The sequence below is a fragment of the Gopherus evgoodei genome, chromosome 9, assembly GCF_007399415.2.
Source record: "Gopherus evgoodei ecotype Sinaloan lineage chromosome 9, rGopEvg1_v1.p, whole genome shotgun sequence".
In the NCBI taxonomy this organism is placed as follows: Eukaryota; Metazoa; Chordata; order Testudines; family Testudinidae; genus Gopherus; species Gopherus evgoodei.
Window position 1 is genome coordinate 97,023,549 of NC_044330.1, and position 18,642 is coordinate 97,042,190.

Below are 18,642 nucleotides of genomic sequence, written 5' to 3' on the forward strand. Positions count from 1 at the left end.
TGGGATTCACGCCTTGCACCCGACCAGGGCGTGGTGCTGAGCAGGTGTAGGGCAATGGGGCCTCTGACCCCGCTGGCTTGCAAGCTGAATGCATGTGGCTAAGCAGGCAGCAGAACCGCTGTTGCTGTAATGATGAGTAGACAACTGGCCACGTAGAGTGAACTGCCTTCATTAAAGCTCGGCTTTTTCTCCCCAAGAGCGAGGTCCTCAGTAGTTTCTCCAAGGTCTGAACAGAGGGAGTTTGCCACATGCCAATGGGAAGGAGAATCCACTCAGCGGCAGTGTGTGCAGGGAGTCAAAAGGGCAGTAAGTGGATTCTAAGGATTGGCAGGATATGGAGCAGGGGTGGAGTTTGGGAAAGCTTGGGAGGCAAGGAGGAGCGTGACCTTGATATAGAGAGGCTAAGACTCATTGGAGAGACTAAAGTAAGGTTGACAGGCTGTCTTCCTGGGAGCTATGGCTTGGACTGAAAGTGGAAAAATGAGTGGGACAAGCCAGACATGGGGGGATGGACTATTGTCTCAGCAGTAAGAAAGGAAGGAAGAGATTTGGGGGACAACATAGGGAGTAGGAATTCTGAGGGTTGGATGGCGGGGAGGAGACCGAGGGGTAAATTAATGATGGTCAGATGTTGCCAAGAATGCAAGCATAGGGTGGTGATGTAAGGGAGAAAAGGAGGAAGCTGGAGAGAGGGTTAACTAGTATTCTAGCTCTTGATTTTGAAAATGATCTTCTGAACACAAACTGATCCAGTCCTGAGTCTCCGGATGGCTCCAGTGCTTACTGCTCAGAACTTTCCAAAGCTGTAGCAGAGTGAAAATGAACAGAAAGCACTTGGTTTTCAGATGGGTGTTGGCCAGGGACAGATGGCATCTTTAATCTGGCTAGTTTAGTCCCCTCAAGTGACTTTGATCTAAAAGATCTTGATTTTGATCTTCAAAAGACAGGAAATCCTCATGCTTACATGCCTGTTACTCTTTCCTGAACTCATACCAATGTATCAGCCTAAACATAGCTTGCCGTTCAAGGCATTTTGTTGAATTTCTGGTTGAATACATATCAGTGTTAAATACATAAGGGGACCAATCAGAGACAAGATACTTTCGGATCTTGGTGGAGGGAAGCCTTTGTTTGTTAACCCTTTACAGGTAAAAGAGACATTAACCCTTAACTATCTGTTTATGACAGCAATAGCAGCTTAAACCTGAGCAGGTTGCTGCCTGAGTTCTCTGCGCTGGGAGAGCTGTGCATTGTCATATGGCAGCATGTGTTCAGACATACGGACTGGGGGTGGGAATTGTTTGGTTCTTTTTGCTACTAATCTAGTTAACTGTGCTCAGATTCTGCTTTTCAGTCAGTCTACGTAGGGGCAGAGAGAGAGGCTGATATCTCCTTCAGACATTTCTATTTTTAGTCACAGTTTTCCCTGTATCCCACACAACAATGAACTCTGTATGGAATTAGTATGGGTCCCACCCTTTGATCTTCATGTGAATTCATTTTACGCCTCACAACTTGTCGCTTGGCAGGTTGAGTGGTGTTTCCATTACAAGTATCGGGCCTTTTAAAAGCAGATTTACCTTCTGCAGAAGTTGGTGGCATGGGTTCCTTCCACTTGCCACAGAAAGTTTCCTATTTGCCACTGGTGAGTGGGTTTTCCCCCCAAATCCCTTATTTTTCAAATGAAGACTTAACAGTTCGATAGTCATGGTAATACAGTCAGCTAAAATTTCATGGGAAGATATCTTAAGTTTGAGGGCCAGAGTGGACATTAAGACTCTAGTAATGGAAAAAGTAGATGCTTCAAAGGAAGTTCTTTTCAGAACCTAATATTGTAAAGTGTTAACTAAGCTAGCAAACTGAAACAAAAAGAGGGTGGCTTAAAACAAGACCTGAGAAACACCTGGTGAAAATGAGGAAAGATTATTTCTTCACTTTTCAAGTGTTAAAGATAAATGGCATTTGTGTGGCTTTTTCCTGTCTACTTTTCATAAAGCACTCTTGGAGTTTCAGTCTTCCAAGTTCCTGGACTTAGAGAAGATAAATACATTCATCCTGCTTTTTATCCCTTACCATCTATAGATGAAGTTGGGGTGTGTAGAGTGTGTGTGCGCACATGCAGGTAGCTGTTTAACTCAACAAATACACTGGTGACCCAGGGTTTTCCAAAGATCCTCTTAAGAATCTTCTTGGTACACCCAGAATCCACATAAACATCTATGATGTGAAGAATTAAAGGCAGTGTTCTAGCTGTGTTGGTCCCAGGGTGTTAGAGAGATGAGGTGGGTGAGATGATGATGATGATGTTTTTTTTTTAAATAGATACCTTTAGTAAACTCTGTGGCATCAACTTTAAGTAGCTCTTACAATCAGTTAGGAAGTATTGAGGACAGAGTGATAGCAGTTCTATAAAAACTAATTGCTACCAGTAATAAAGGTGGCATATACTTAGCGCAAAACATGACTCATGTTTTGTGCTGATTCCCTTCTGAAAAGAAACTACATTGGAGAGAACCCATGGCTTGCCTTCAGGGCTTTCTCCAGACAAGCATGCCTCTTTTGTAACTACTTAAATGCCGGAGGATGGCACTTCTGCAAAACTGTCTTATTGATACAACATCATGGGAGTGCATGGTAAAAGCTTCAAAAACACCAGACCCTGCCTAAGGAACTTAGTCTTTTTGTTGGTTCTGGACAGCATGTTAAGTCTTGTGTTGTAGTTAGTGCTTTTTTTAAACCCCATGGGACTCTCGCCAGAAATGAAGTGCATGGGGCAATCACTTTACACTTTCCTCCTGCATCATGTCTGTGGTTGTTCATGTGGACAAGGAGTAATCTTCTCTCATTTCAAGATGTATGTTACCATTTGAGAATGGTGGATGTGTTTAAATATATACAACATCACTCTTTTGTCTTGAAGATATCTGGTTTCTTTGACAGAGCTTCCCAGAAAGGAGCTTTGCTGCCATGTGACTGGATATCTACTTAATGCCTATTCATGCTAATATCTATCAAGGGCTTTGCATGCAGCCTTTTAAAAAGACTGCGTAAAAGACTAATGTGGCCCAAACAGAGTTGTCTGAGCATGAGCTTAAGCACAGTAATGTTTTAGGCAATGTTCTTAAGACTGGCCATAAACAGAGTAGCAGTCATTAACAGATCACCCTTAGTTTGGAATCTACTTATATCTGTAGCCAGATGTGTTAAGAGAAGATAGTGAAGAATGTTTAACATGAACTTACAGGGATATTATGATGATATGATTATGGCATAACTATGATGTATTTTATACAAGATGGGTCATGTAAGATGTCATTAGGTTATAATTTACTCAAAATTACTAAAATTAAGTGGCAGGTGTGGATGAAAGTGAAATAAGGTGTAGACGAGAAATAAGGAGAACTGTTTGCTATTCGATCACTGTACATGTAACGTAACAACAAAACATGGAATTTGTGCACTTTCTAGTTCTTGAAATGAAGCATCCCAACAATGTGCCTGGATTCTGACCTGAAGGGATTGTCATTAGGATTGAAAAGAGAATTTTGGCTCTTCAGTACCCGCACCTCAAACATTTGTTCACCTAGATCACTGAACAGCCATCAGAGAGTAGCTACTTTTTATCACTGCTGACCTCTAGAACCAGTGTCCTAGGGATAGGAGCATCTCTTTATTAATCTGTTTAGCCTGCCAGTCCCGTCCATGGCATATTTTTCTTAAAATCCCAGTAGAAGGAGATGTGATTAGCTTAATTGAACAAGCTCTTGTTCTCCATGGTGTGTGCTGTGCTTGAAAGTTCTCCCTCCCTTTGCCCCTTGGGTATAGTTTTGAGTTTTAGGCCCAGGGACTCATACCACAATTGTTCAAGGTGTGATGGTGATCCAGCATGATTCATTATGTGCCCTGGGGTATATTGAAAGTTCCTGTTCTATTTTTTCTCCATGTTTGGGCTTGGCAGTTCTAAACCAGTGGATTCCAATCTTTTTGTCTGAAGCTCTCTCTCTGTAATTGCCTTATGGTATCTCATAAATCCTTGCTCTGTGTCATGACAATTGGAGTAGGTAATCTGTGGTGCTGCCATTCTCTCTTCTTGTGTTCTTTTTCTGATTTTGTCTCCTATTTCTCACTGTTTCTACTTCATTACCTATTCTGAGTCTTCTGATCTCTTCTCTCTCCCTACTCTCCTGCTGTGTTTTCTGTTAGCTGACTTCCAACTGCTGTATTTCCTGTGTCTCGGCCCCCTGACAGTGCTGGCCTTCTCTTCTCTTCCTAACTACCCTGCTTGCAGGGGACATTGAATGTCTGGCCCTAGCAGAGGGTAGAAATGCAAAGGAAGTGGTGCATGGAGCTGTGGTGATTCTGTGCAGTTCAGTGAAACTGTTGGCAAGGCAACAGAAGAAGCAGTGTCTTCTGCCAAGGAGATGGCAATGTATCACTGTTTGTTCTTTGGGAAAGCAGTAGCAGGAAAGTAAATGTGAAGTGAAGTTAAGATATTAAAATGCGGTTCTTTTTCTAAAATATATATATATATCTTAATAGTTCTCACCGCTGTGTGTAGTCAGTCCTGTCTGCTTACTTGGGGGATGACTCTGCAACTGTTAGCGCTTTACAGCAGTACATGGAAGGAACTCGATTCTGTTCCTCCTACTGCATCACTAACAGAATAATTTTGAGTTCAGTCAGCTATCTATCCATGCCTACTAAAGATCCTGTGGGCACAATCTGACCCATAGAAACTCTTTATTACAGGTGGTGATGCTTGGGAAGGGAAGGAAAGAAACCAGTTTGACTCTTATTCCAGGCTCAGCTTCTGGGTCTGACAATTGGAAAAAATACTTGTAAATGGAGCAAGCATATTTCATATGGAATTGCTGCTAACCTGAGCATGGACCCTGTAATGCAATATCTGGAATCACACTTGGAACAAGAAGACAGACTGAAACAAGGAGGGAAAAACATGTACAGAAATAGCTTGCTCACTAACTCCAAGGCCTTGGCTATCCTAGGATTTTTACCTCATAATTTCCTGCCATGTGTATCACTAGTGTGACCCCTCCAGAGGGAGTAACAGTGGGAATCCTAGTTTAGAGATTACCAGGATTTTGCCTACTATCATCTGGGGCTTCTCCAAAGGTCAGGTGTGTGTAAGTGAACTTTCAGCTCATTTTTTGTTAAAACCTAAATAAATGGTAAGTTGAAGTGCAGCTTCATGATATTTGAAACTAAAATCTCACATATTCTGATTTGATTCTAAATTTATTGTAGGCATGCATGGAACAGAGTATTGCAGACAGCACTTCTGGGAAGATGTTGGTGCAGGGCAGTAATGCAGCCACATTGAGGGAGAATTGGAGCAGATGGGGGGAATAGATTTCAGCTGAGGAAATGTTGGTAAAAATAGGTGAGGCTGAAATTAGATACTGTTGCTGACACAAGAATATGCAAACTGTCTTCCTGTCCACTAAGAGGTTATGGATGGAAGCTTTCATGTACAGCCAGACAAGAACAAAAGCCCTCTTGGATGGACTTGCACTTGTGTAATGTAAAATATTTTGACTCTTTTCTCCCTCACAGAATCTGTTGCCACAAAACTTTCCAACTTCTAATGTAGACTTATCTTCTAGACGTGCAATAAATGACTGTATTTTTTCCCATTGATTATCAAACTTATCTTTTGAGGTAGCATTCTTATTTAGAGGTTCAAACATTCCTGTACATTTAAGTAACACTTATTTTTAATCATTTCACTTTAAGAGGCTTGCATTATTTAATTACTGTACACACATTGAGAGGGCCAGATTAATTCTGTTTTGTTTGCATCAGTCCTATGTCTAGAAATTAATGGTGCATCAGTTTGTCAATTACCATTTTAAAAACACACACAATACAAAAATAGCCAAATCAGATAGATATAATATCCTACCTAATACCTTCCAGTATCTAAAATGCCAAGGATTAATGGAGTCTGATGTCGTATATTTATTTAGTAACGTTGTAAACATTGTATCTTATCAACAAATAAACTTCAGTTTTAATTATACTAATTTCAAGATGATGGTACCTTTCTGTGGCAGGCTGAACATGGTTTCAAAGTACAATATTATTGGCTGGTAAATGCTGACCTCTGTAACTTTTATATTGCCTTCAGAAGCAAACATGTGATTGGGGAAAGATTGAAACAGAGCAAGACTGAAGTACATAAAGTGAGTTCAGTTAGCTTTCAAGGAGTCTGTAATAGACTTGAGAGAACCAGAATGTTAAGTGGTTTTCCTATCAGAGTACATTAATCGCTGTGGACATTCCTTAAGTGTTAAGAGTAATATGTCTTGAAGATCTGCAGAGAAAGTCCAATGTGGTGATTTTTTCAACTTCCTTCTTCAATGCTCAGATCATGACTCTGCTGGCCTTGAATGACATATCATCTGACTTTGTGAGTACTATGCCTGAGGGGGCCTGAGCAGACACTGGTGAAAAATAACCAACAAATGTATCGAGGAAAGAATGCTAGCCAAGCAGGAGTGTTGCTTTCATGAAGCGCAAAAGTCAAGAGGCACAGTTTCTGGGGTATCCTGTATTAACAAACTAGGACTGTCAAGGTTCCTTCCCTGCTCTGAGTTTTAGGGTACAGATGTGGGGACCTGCATGGACACTTCTAAGCTTAATTACCAGCTTAGATCTGGTGTCACTGCCACCATCCCCCAAGCACTACTTTTTTCCCTGGGCAGTTTTGAGGGACTTCACCAATTCCCTGGTGAACACAGATCCAAACCCCATGGATCTTAAAACAAGGAGAAATTAACCATCCCCCCCTTTTCCCCCACCAGTCCCTGATGAGTCCAGATCCAATCCCCTTGGATCTAAAAACAAGGAAAAATCAATCAGGTATTAAGAAAAAAGGCTTTTAATTAAAGAAAAGAAAGGTAAAAAAAAACCCTCTGCGAGAGATTAGCATACCAGCTGCTCTCACAGACAACAGGTTCAAAACACAGAGGATGTTCCCCTGGGCACAAATTTAGTTACACAAAAAAATACCCAAATACCTAATTTGATTATGCCTCTAATTGCATAAGACAGGTTACAAAGAAGTAAACATAAACCTATTTATTCCTTTCTAAAACTAACTACTCTGATAAGAGGCTGGTTCTTTGATCTTTTTCAATCCGGCTGAAACTCTAAAACAAAGGAAAAACTTCCCTCCTTCCTTTTGAAACATCTTGTTCCCCCATTGGTTCCTCTGGTCAGGTGTCAGCTAAGCTAGGTGAACTTTTTAACCCTTTACAGGTAAAAGAGGCATTAACTCTTAACCATCTGTTTATGACAAGGACTAAAAAGGATCTGAGAGTCTCTGAACTTGGATCAGTATATGAAAAAGACGGTGGTGAGGTTAAAACCTCTAATGCCAATAGTAAAACTTGTACTGAAGGGATTAATTGCAACCAGCAAAAACAGCATACCATCTCTTAAGTTGGAGGAAGCAGTAGTCAGCAGGAAGTCCTGTTCAGACTTGTTAAGCAGCATGGTTTTTAGAAACAAGCAGTAAAGGAAACTAAACTCTAAAAAAGTAAAGGATTGAAATCAGTGGTAAGTTTTATGTTTGGTATATCCTAAAGTAGCCTGTTTTTTAACACTATTTGTGAATGGTAAACAAGCAATCCTTTGCTCCTTTTGAAAGAGAGCAGAATCATAGAAATGTAGGGCTGGAAGGGACCTCAAGATGTCATCTGGTCAACCCTCCAGGCTGAGGCAGGACCAAGTATAATTATACCATCCTTGACTGGTGTTAGACTAAGCTGTTACTAAAAACCTTGGATGACAGGGATTCCACAACCTTCTGTGAAAGCCTGTTCAGTAACTAGTTATCTTTATAGTCTTTACTAATATCTTACCTAAATCTCCCTTGCTTCAGAGTAAGCTGATTACTACTTGTCCTACCTTGAGTGAACATGGAGAACAATTGATTGCCATCCTCTTTATAATATATATAGAGATATATCTATCTCTTAGAACTGGAAGAGACCTTGAAAGGTCATCAAGCTCAGTCCCCTGCCTTCACTAGTAGGACCAAGTGATGCCCCGACAGGTTTTGTTTTTGTTTTTGCACCCCTAACTGGCCCCCTCAAGGATTGAACTTACAACCCTGGGTTGAGTAGGCCAATGTTCAAACCACAGAGTTGTCCCTCCCTCAGCTAACTAACATCTAGCCTTAACATATTGAAGACTATCAGGTCCCCCCTTGATCCTCTTTCTCAAGATAACATATCTAGTTTTTTAACCTTTTCTTATAGGTCAGGTTTTCTAAACCTTTTATCATTTTTGTTGCTCTCATCTGGACTCTCTCCACTTTGTCCACATATTTCCTAAATTGTGGTGCCCAAAATGGCACAGTATTCCAGCTGAAGCCTCATCAAGGCCAAGCCTTACTTTCCATATCTTATATGACAGTCCTGTTAATACATGCCAAAATGATACTGGTCTTTCTTTCAACTGCATCACACTGTTGATTCATAGCCAAATTGTGATCCACTATACCTTGCAGATCCTTTTCAGCACTACCACTGCCTAGCCAGTTATTCCCCATTTTTATAGTTATTCCTTTTTTTAATTAAGTGTAGTACTTAGCACTTGTCTTTATTTCATCTTGCTGATTTCATACAATTTCTCCAATTTGTAAAGATTATTTAGAATTCTTATCCTGTCCTCTAAAGTGCTAGCAGTGCCTCCCAGCTTTCACCCACAGATTTTATAAACATATTCTCTACTCCATTATCTAAGGTTTCAGAGTGACAGCCATGTTAGTCTGTATCCACAAGAAGAACAGGAGTACACCTCTACCCCGATATAATGCGACCCAATATAACACAAATTTGGATATAACACGGTAAAACAGTGCTCGCGGGGGGGAGGGGGAGGCGCTGCACACTCCGGTGGATCAAAGCAAGTTTGATATAACGTGGTTTCACCTAAACATGGTAAGATTTTTGGCTCCCGAGGACAGCATTATATCGGTAGAGGTGTACTTGTGGCACCTTACTAATAAACATCTGATGAAGTGGGCTGTAGCCCACAAAAACCTATACTCAAATAAATGTGTTAGTCTCTAAGGTGCCGCAAATTCTCCTGTTCTTTTTCCGTTATCTGAGATAGTAATGAAAATGTAGAATGGTACTGGACCCAGGACAGATGCCTATAGGACCTCACCAGATCTGTCCTCCCAATCTGATAGCAAACAATTGATAACTACTCTTCAAGTACGGTCTTTCAACCAGTTATGCACCCACATGATGTGGTTTCTTTGCATGGCTCTGTGCTCATACCAGACACAGCTGATTAAGAAAGAACACAACTGGATCCAGAGCTCTTAAGTTCATCTCTGCACCAAGTAAAAGGCCACTTGTGAAAGTTTTCACTTTCTTGAGCTTGTAACTTATTGTGTCCACAAATAGCTGTCATATAAATAGTAATTACAGTGTCTGAGCCAAGTACAGGATAAGGTGGCTTCTCCACAGCATGGGTGAGCCAAAGAGTTGCAGCTTCAATAGGTTATTAGCTCTCTGTTACAATGCAGTGCCTTGTGTTAGGGGAGTTTTCAGACTCTTGGAATGCACTGGTACTGCCCAAGGTGTGGTTATGGTGTACCAAAGCAATTATGTCTGACGCCATTGCTCTTTGGATTTACTAAACAGTTGCAATGACAAATCATTACATTTTTTATTTCATCAAGTCAGTTACTATAAGTATTTACTAACCTAGTGGTCTTTCTTGCCAACTGCATCGCATTGTTGGCTCATACCTTGCAAATCCTACATGGCCTAACAGGTTGATAACATTACATTTTGAACATGCCAGCAAGCAAACATTGTTTGACTCTAGTCAGAGACTTGGGGCGTCATTCCAGTAATGCATCTTTCAATTGAACCTGCATATTGTGTAGGGGCTGTAGGATGTAGAGAAACTCACTGTAACAAAGCAAACTAAGAGTTGTCTCTGGCTGATAAGAACTTCTGGAGGTGTATGCCAGAGGGGATTAAAGAGAATTCAGTTACTGTACTGATAGAAAACAACAAAAGTGATTTGTTATTTGTAGTGAAATTTTTTAATTGCATCTCTGAAGAGGTACACGGGAAACAATTTCACTTATTTCTGTGAGTCCTGGATAATATTTAGGTTGCATGAAAGCTTGATCCAGTAACTGAAATATATACAGCACATCACAGTACAATGTCAGGAAGAAATATTGGTGGTAGTGAACTTAATCTCATTTGAACAGAATAAATAGTATATTTTACAAAGCCAAAACTACTAACAGTTACTGAATAAGGTTAGTGAAGAGCTTTCAGAAAGGAGTATTGAGTATTCAACAAGCTCCGTGAACTTGGTTTCTCCAGAGGATTTTTATATGCTGTTCACTAGACAGGAAAGGCAATGCTTTAACCTTGTAAATTTCACTGAAGAAAAGGCAATGAGCTGTCTGTAGAACATCCTGTCTTCAGATTTTGAAATCTCCAGCTAAAATACCACACTAACAATGCAGTAAAGGCTGACATTTTAAACATCATTAAATGTTAGGCCCTGGCTCTTCGTGTCAAGCTATAGTAACATTTATATTTACCTACCATTGAGGGACAAGATATTTTTGTTAATTGTGAGATTCATCTCACAAGTGATCACTTATAATTCAGTTTAATCAAATCTAAGAAATAGAACTGGAGACTATGGAAAATCACAGAACATGACGTATCCCCTTCTGTCTCTTCTGAATGCTTAGCTTTCAGTCAATGTTTTCAGCACTTGTGGAAATGACTTTCCCTGCCTACTGTAAATCAATGTATTGGTGGGCTATGAAGGTAACCTTGCAGAATAATCTCTCTAGACAAACAAGGGTGGTGGTGGCGGCAGCAGCAACAGCAAATATGTATAATATATGTGCCAGCCAAGTTAGGAGTTGGCGTCAGTTTTGTTTGCACCCATTGAAATCTTGTAGGTTTAACATGCAGGACTTAAATGCTTTATACTGTGTATGCCTTGGAAGAATTCTTCCTACAGAATGCTGACTCAAAAACAAAAAAAATCCCTCACCAAGCCAGTTCGGTTGCACTTTTGAGTGCTCGCTGGATATCCTTTGTGCAGCTTCTGAAACAAGAGCTGAAGCACTTTTTAGGCTTTGCAGTGTCTTCCTAGAGAGAATTTGGAATTTAATAAGGGGACAAAATCTATAGCTCTGGGTTTGATACCGAAATTACTGAATGAGGTTCTATGGCTTTTGTGCAGGAGATTTGACTAGATCATGATAATCCCTTCTGGCATTTATAATCTGTGAATCTATAAGGCATAGAGGAAGAAGAATATCAAGGGAATTAATTAAATTTGTTGGAGTTTTTGAATCTGTGTTGGGGGATGTGGGGCTCTGTCTAGGATCTTAGTTGAGGAAAAATCTAGATAAAGACGCAGCCAGAAGCATTTTAATTCCATTGTATTTTTTCCTTTCATTTTTATACATCTCTTCTGTTGGCTGTGACACCTGACCCTTTATTGTGGCAGCCATTCTTGTTTTACTGGAAAGTCTTTCTTCTGGTAGAATGACTGTCCAGTCTCCAACTCTGGCTTTTCTTTACACTCTGTTCAGTCTCTACCCCTATTTCAAAACACAGAAATTGTCAGAGTGAAACCAATTAGTACTCAGAGTTTGCTACCTTACTTCTGGCAAAGGAGGTTAAAAACCTATAGTTTGCTTCACACAATTAATACTATATCATTGTTGGAGGGGGTTGCTTCCTGTTCCCAGATGCTGACCAATTTCTAGCCGAGGTCATCCAGCCGATTGTTCAAACTCGTATGTTCTCACTCTTTGTCTTCATGTGCTGCGTGAAGTGGCTTAAAATGAGATGGTGACTCCTGCACTCTGAGCAAGTACTACATCTAAGGACGGGTAGGCAACCTATGGCATGCATGCCAAAGGTGGCACGCAAGCTGATTTTCAGTGGCACTCACACTGCCCAGGTCCTGGCCACCGGTCCGGGGGGATCTGCATTTTAATTTTAAATGAAGCTTCTTAAACATTTTAAAAACTTTATTTACTTTACATACAACAATAGTTTAGTTATATATTATAGACTTTTATAGAAAGAGACCTAAAAGCATTAAAATGTATTACTAGCATGTGAAACCTTAAATTAGAGTGAATAAATGAAGACTCGGCACACCACTTCTGAAAGACTGCCAACCCCTGAGTATATTCTATACTTTGACAAGAGTTGTGGTTGATTATCCATCACTGGAAGCATTATGTGATATAGACTCTTTTTATAAGAGATGCTGTAGTTCAAACAAGAATTAATTCAGAGAAGCCCTGTGGGCTGTGTTATGCAGGAGGTCAGACCAGATAATCACAGTGGTCATTCTGGCTTTATAATCTATAGAGCAGGACTACCAATATTTGGATGTCTTTGCTTGGTGGGGAAACTAGGACTTCTGTCAGCTCACTGCTGATGTATCAGTGCTTTAATCTCTGACATTTTTCTTGCTGCTGCTGTTAGTGGCAGTGCCCTAATTAGAAAAGTTACCTGAGTGCTACATGTCATGCAGTCATTCTGTACTGTTTCTTTCCTCCTCTTGTGCTTGCAAGAAATGATTAATGCATGGGAAGAATGGTGGAGGTGGGGTTAATATTTAAGCAGTTTAGTGTGACAAACTGTTGTGCTACAGAGAAGTATAATAAAATCTTCTCCTTTCCACACAGCTGGTGTGGAGGATTTCACTAGCAACTGAACATTGAATAGTACTGATCCTCTCTTTTACTTGAGTGTTTTGCTTCTGAGGGAAACTAACTTGACATATGTTTCCTTTTTTAAAGGTTCTGGGTAATGCAGCTTGCTCTTGAGACCACCTGCTAGCCTTTGGTTTTTGTTCTGTTTGTTTTTTAAAAAACTGCATCTCTCCATTAAATATGTTCTGTCCCTGATGCATAAAGACTTGTAGTGTCGGGGAGCCAGACTATGCAAAGTGCCATTTACTGCACAAAGTTAACTGAAAATGGGGTGGTCTTTCAATTATAGTCATCTTAGGTGGCATGTGAACAGGGAAATACTTTTCAGAAAGTGGTTTGTTTTAAAACCTGGACACTATTCTAGGAGCGTGGTTCTTGCCGTACTTCCAGATTGTGGCACATTTTGATCTGTTTCCTTGTTGCATCACCAACATCATAGCTTTTATTTGATGGCATTCACATCTGAAATGGTGTCATTGTCTCACCTTAGTCTGACTAAACTAGGAAAACTGAAATGTTCCCCATTCCTCAGGCTCTCATCCTTATTCTAAACAGGATGAGTAGGCATTATGAAGAGTTCCTTCATTAAGCAGCTTCTGCCTCAGAAGATGTTTGAATTGGAGGCAAGTGTGTACTGAGGTGAGATAATGTATGGCATTCTGAGTAACTTGGATACCTTGCCAAAAAAGCTTCCTGTTTTGCCTGTCACTAGGAGATTTATGACCTGTGGAACTTAAGTTTCTGTGTCTGTTTATCACAGTAGATTTGAATACAAGATAAATCAGGGAGGCTGACAAGATGGTGCCTGTTTCTCCTGTAATGCTGGATACCTTCCTTTCTGCTAAAACTAACATTACAGGTTGGTTCTAGATTGCCTGATGTGGTTTATTCTAGTTTTCATCAACAAGAATCCAGTATGGCTCTTCTTATTTTGCCCTGGCAAGAATATATATAAGTAGCATTTGGGACTAATGTTATGACTTGCATTTTAGACTTATGTGATAATATAACAAACCCTTTTTGCATGCCTGGACAGCCAGGTGTGGTGATGCAATAGGAAATTGCTAGTAGGTTCAACTGACTGTGCTGTGTAATATATGATGTCTCTTTCTTTGAAGTGCAGAAAATGCTGGTTTGGCCTCTAGTGCTGTCTGATCTTTATTGGATTAAAATCCAATAGTGTAACCAATCATATAAGAGACTAAAGTAATCTGTCAAAATCAGGGCTTTGGAGCAGAGCACAGAGCTGGAGTACGGAGCAGCTCTGGAGCAGTGGAGCTGCAGGTTTTTGCCTGGAGCTGGAGCAGAACCGGAGCACAGCTCCAAAGCCCTGGTCAAAATCCAGGCTTTTCTGGCTTGGGAAAACAGCATATGCAGGAAGGGTGACCAGATGTCCTGATTTTATAGAGACAGTCCCAATATTTGGGGCTTTTTTTTATATGGGCTCCTGTTTCTTCCCCTCACCCCTCTATCCCCTGTCCTGATTTTTCACACTTGCTGTCTGGTCACCCTACATGCAGGGCACCTGCATTAGACACTGCACTGGTCAAGCTACATCAGCTAGACAAAAGGTAGTCAGTTTTTTTTTGGTCAAGGTATATTCAGGGTCCAGACTCTGGAGAAAATAATTTTGAAAGAATCAGTAATGATAATAAGTAAATAAAAGATATTGGGGTTTGTTCAAAAGCATCTTGTGGTCCAGCTTTGGCCCGGGGCCTGCCTATTGAGTATCCTGGCTTGGACTACATTTCAGACTTAGTGATTTCAAGAATAAGGTTTAACAATGTCACTACATGCTCAGGGTGAGGACTAGCACTTCTTTGGCTAAGACTTTCTATATTGTGCACATGTGCTGTTCTGACATCCTTGTTTACATTTTGATGTTTTTCCATTCTGGAGTGCTCCTAGCAGATTGGTTACCTGTGTTGAGGTCTTGTACGCTAGGGACGAGGATGGAGACCATCACACTTTTGACCTCATAAAGAGATGTCATACAGTGACTTAGCAGTCAGAGGTTCTGCCTAAATGATAGCAAAGATCTCAAACTGCACTGACAACTGTGTTGACTTTTCCATTTGCATGTGACACAACTTAGTTCTAGAATGAAAAAAATACCTTGCCTTCAGTGCAGCAGAGAATTGCCTACACGCAGCTTTGGTGGTAGAAAAAGATTGGCGGGGGGGTCAGAGTAACAGCTTCATGATTGAGAGTTTCATTGGCATACTTGCACTGAGTGAAGTGATTGGTGGTTGTCTTGGTAGCTTAGATAGGTTTTCTGTGTAGCTACATTCTCTGAATATCTCTAATTTTAGAGAGCCTATATTTCTAGATTAGAAGTCTCTTTCTGCCAGAAATAATGCTACAGTACTTAATCTATTGTTGCAAAACAGTTGCTGGCTCAAATAAATAAATTCTTGAAAACATTATAGTCCACTTTGAAAGACTCTCAGAGCTGTGACAGTTGAGTCATTTGATTGGCCCCCTTCCAAACTGGCTGTATTTAATTCACTTCACAAAAAGGAGACCTTTTATTATTAAATTCTTTACATTCTGGGGTTCTTGGCTTGTTTGAACTCCAAGACACTCCCACTACAGGATTAAAAGCTTCTTTCAGGCATTAGCTATTAGTATTCTGGTAGTGCCTGAGACATTGTGCATGTACAGGAAGATGACTTTCCTAAATATCTCTAAGCTAATAGTTTCTCTGAAGATTTTTACTAACGTGTGGTACTTGAGACTTGAACTCTGCAAATGCTTAACTTATTAGTTCTGTTGCTGTATATATTCAAGTATTTAAAAGGAGTTGAGACCCAAGCTGAAATTAGTAGGGCAGAGTTTCATACCAGTTTAGCATTTTAATCAGTATGATTATATATATATATATTTTTGATGTAGCTTTTGTCTTATTATATATATATATATATATATATATAAATAAGACAAAAGCTACATCAAAAATATTTTGACATATTGATGAGTCCATCAAATATCTGACTTTTCACCATATGAAGTGAGTTCTAGGCCACGAAAGCTTATGCCCAAATAAATTTGTTAGTCTCTAAGGTGCCACAAGGACTCCTCATTGTTTTTGCTGATACAGACTAAAATGGCTACCACTCTGAAATTTTTCCCTTTGAGGCTGCAGAAGCAATAATTTAATGAAGCACTTACAAATAAGTTGCTATCACTTTGTAGTGTGTTAACCATGTGGTGCAAGGAAAAGGGGTCTTCTGACACTATGGTTACTGGAACCAGTAGTTGTCAGGAGTAGAGTTGGCTGTAAGATCACAATTCCATTTGTGAAGTATTTCAAAACTTTGTCTTCATTTCATTGGAATAAAACCCCAGATTTTCAAATTTCTCCAAATAAAAACTTTTAAAAGCTGCATTTTGGGTAAATCAAAGTGTTTGGATTTTGATTTATATTATCAAAATACTTTGTGCAGTGGTGGTGTAGCCAGGTTGGCCCCAGGATGAGAGAGAGACAAGGTAGGTGAGGTAATATCTTTCATTGAACCACATTCTGTTGTTGAGAGACAAGCTTTTGGGCTTACACAAAGCTCTTCAGGAGCTGAAGAAGAGCTCTGTGTAAGTAAGTTCAAAAGCTTGTCTCTCAGCAGCAGAAGCTGGTCCAACAAAAGATATAACCTCACCCACCTTGTGTCTCTATCAAAATACTATAAGTCAAAACAAAGTAGGTTCACAAAGTCAACATGTTTAATTTCAGAATGCCTCCCTCTTGAAGGACTCATTAACTGCCAGTTAATTATTCACTAAGTTCTTTAATTTTAATGTCACAGATGAGAGACTTCAGTATTGTCCCCTGAGTATTCAGATGCATTTTGCAATGTTATCCATGAGTTTTGCATATCAAGGAGTGTCAGCCAAATGTTAGCCTTTTCATTTCTCCTCAAAAATGTTGAATTGGATGGGTGACTTCGTCCTGGGAAGCAGTGACTCTGAAAAAGATTTGGGGGTGGTGACAAATAATCACCTGAAAGTGAACTCTCAGTGCAATGCTGTGGTAAATAGGGCCAATGAAATCTTTGGATGCATAAAATGGGGCTATTTAGGGATCTGGGGCAAAAATCTGTCTGGGGATTAATCCTGTTTTGAGTAAGGAGTTGGACTAGATGATCTCCTGAGGTCACTTCCAACCCTCATATTATATAATAAACAAGGAAATCTTGAGTAGGAGTAGGGCTGTTGTTTTACTTTTGTGTTTGGCACTGGTGTGGCCACTGCTGGAATATTGTATCCAGTTCTGGTGTCATCAGTTCTAGAAGAATTGTTGGTTGGAGAGGGTGCAGAGAAGAGCCCTAAGAATGATTCAAGGATTAGAAAACATGCTTTATAGTGATTTTGAGTTTCTTGGGTTAGCCTTTGGCAAATTGTTCCAATTGTTATGGTGGATTCTCCATTGCTGGCAATTTTTAAATTAAGATTGGGTGTTTTTCTAAAAGATGTGCTCTAGGAACTGTTTTGGGGAAGTTTTATGACCTGTCAGGTTCCGTCTGGCCTTGGAATCAGTTCTCCTCATTCTATTAGGAACACATACTAATGCTAATGATTCCATGGTTAGCCTTAGAAATACAAGATATGGTGGTTGTTCAGTGACTGTTAGTACATTTTTCCAATTTAATTACTGCATTTAATTACTGCATTAAGATCTAGAAAAGTTGCTAACTTCTTATGCTGCTGTAAAAAATAGTGTGCAACTCTGAAGTAGGAATGTTGATTAGCCATTCCTGAGCGGTTAATAGGAGGATATCTTCCCTCTCCGTTCCCCCCTCAGGTTGAAAAACTTCATATATAAGCAGTGCTGCTATTTGTATGCGTTAATAAATGCATGAAAAGTAAGAAACATAGGTTTTTCTGAAAGGAAAATAGCAAATATTTGCTGGAGAATACATTGACTTTTTAAGTAATTGGGGAAACATTCATCTCTTGATGACAATTCTGCAGGAGTTAAATTTTTCTAATACTTGTCATTAAGCTCCATTCAGTTCTGTTGCATAATGTACTGAAGTTTAGCCATATGAATGAATGCAGAAAGATAAATGTTATAGAGACACTGTTTGAGACCTACATGGCAGTAACTAGATCTTATTTCAGCATCCTACAGCAAAAGGAATAGACCTGAAGTGCACCAACAAACTTGATTTTTAATTATTTACAATCATGTAAGGAAGATGTTGGACGCATATGAAGCTTTTCAGTTATGAGGAGAACAAGAAAGTCTCGTTCCCTGCTGTTAAACTGGGTGCACAGTCTGGAGGTGGTAATGTGCTGGATTCAACCTGTAGAAGCCTGCACTAGAGCCAGTGTGTGGCAGAACTTCAGCATGGAAACTTCATCATGGAAAGTACACTGCTATAGCAACTCCCTCTTTTCTCTCGAGGGAAAATATGCCTAGCAAAGCAGAAAGTATCTCAAAGGAATAGTCATTACAAAAGCAAGACTGGGATGAAGTTCGAATAACAATGTACAGAAAAAGCTGTTTTATCCAGCACTTTACTAATTGGAAAGCTCTAGAAACTGGTGTTTCCAGGTTCCAGATTCAGGCAGTGCTCACCTTGGGTCGCTCCCTGCAAGCAGCGACATGTCCCTGCTGCTCCTAGGTGGCCATGGGGGCTCTGTGCGCTGCCCCTTCCCTGAGCATTGGCTCCACAGCTCCCATTGGCCAGGCACCGGGGCCGGTGGGAGCCGCAGGGTTGGCACCTGCAGGTTGAGGCAGTGTGCAGAGCTGCCTGGCTATGCCTTTGCCTAGGAGCAGCAGGGACATGTCGCTTCCTGTGGAGCACTGCCCAGATCCAGCACCCTGTATTCCCCAACGCCCAGCCCCAAGCTCCCTCCTCCACCCAGACTCCCTCAATTGA

General features: G+C 40.3%; 1 protein-coding gene across 3 annotated transcripts in view; it reads left to right on the top strand.

Annotated features, from left to right (window-relative positions):
- RNF128 (ring finger protein 128) overlaps positions 1-18,642 on the top strand; it is a 69,178-nt gene that overhangs the window by 26,666 nt on the left and 23,870 nt on the right. The window lies entirely within an intron of this gene.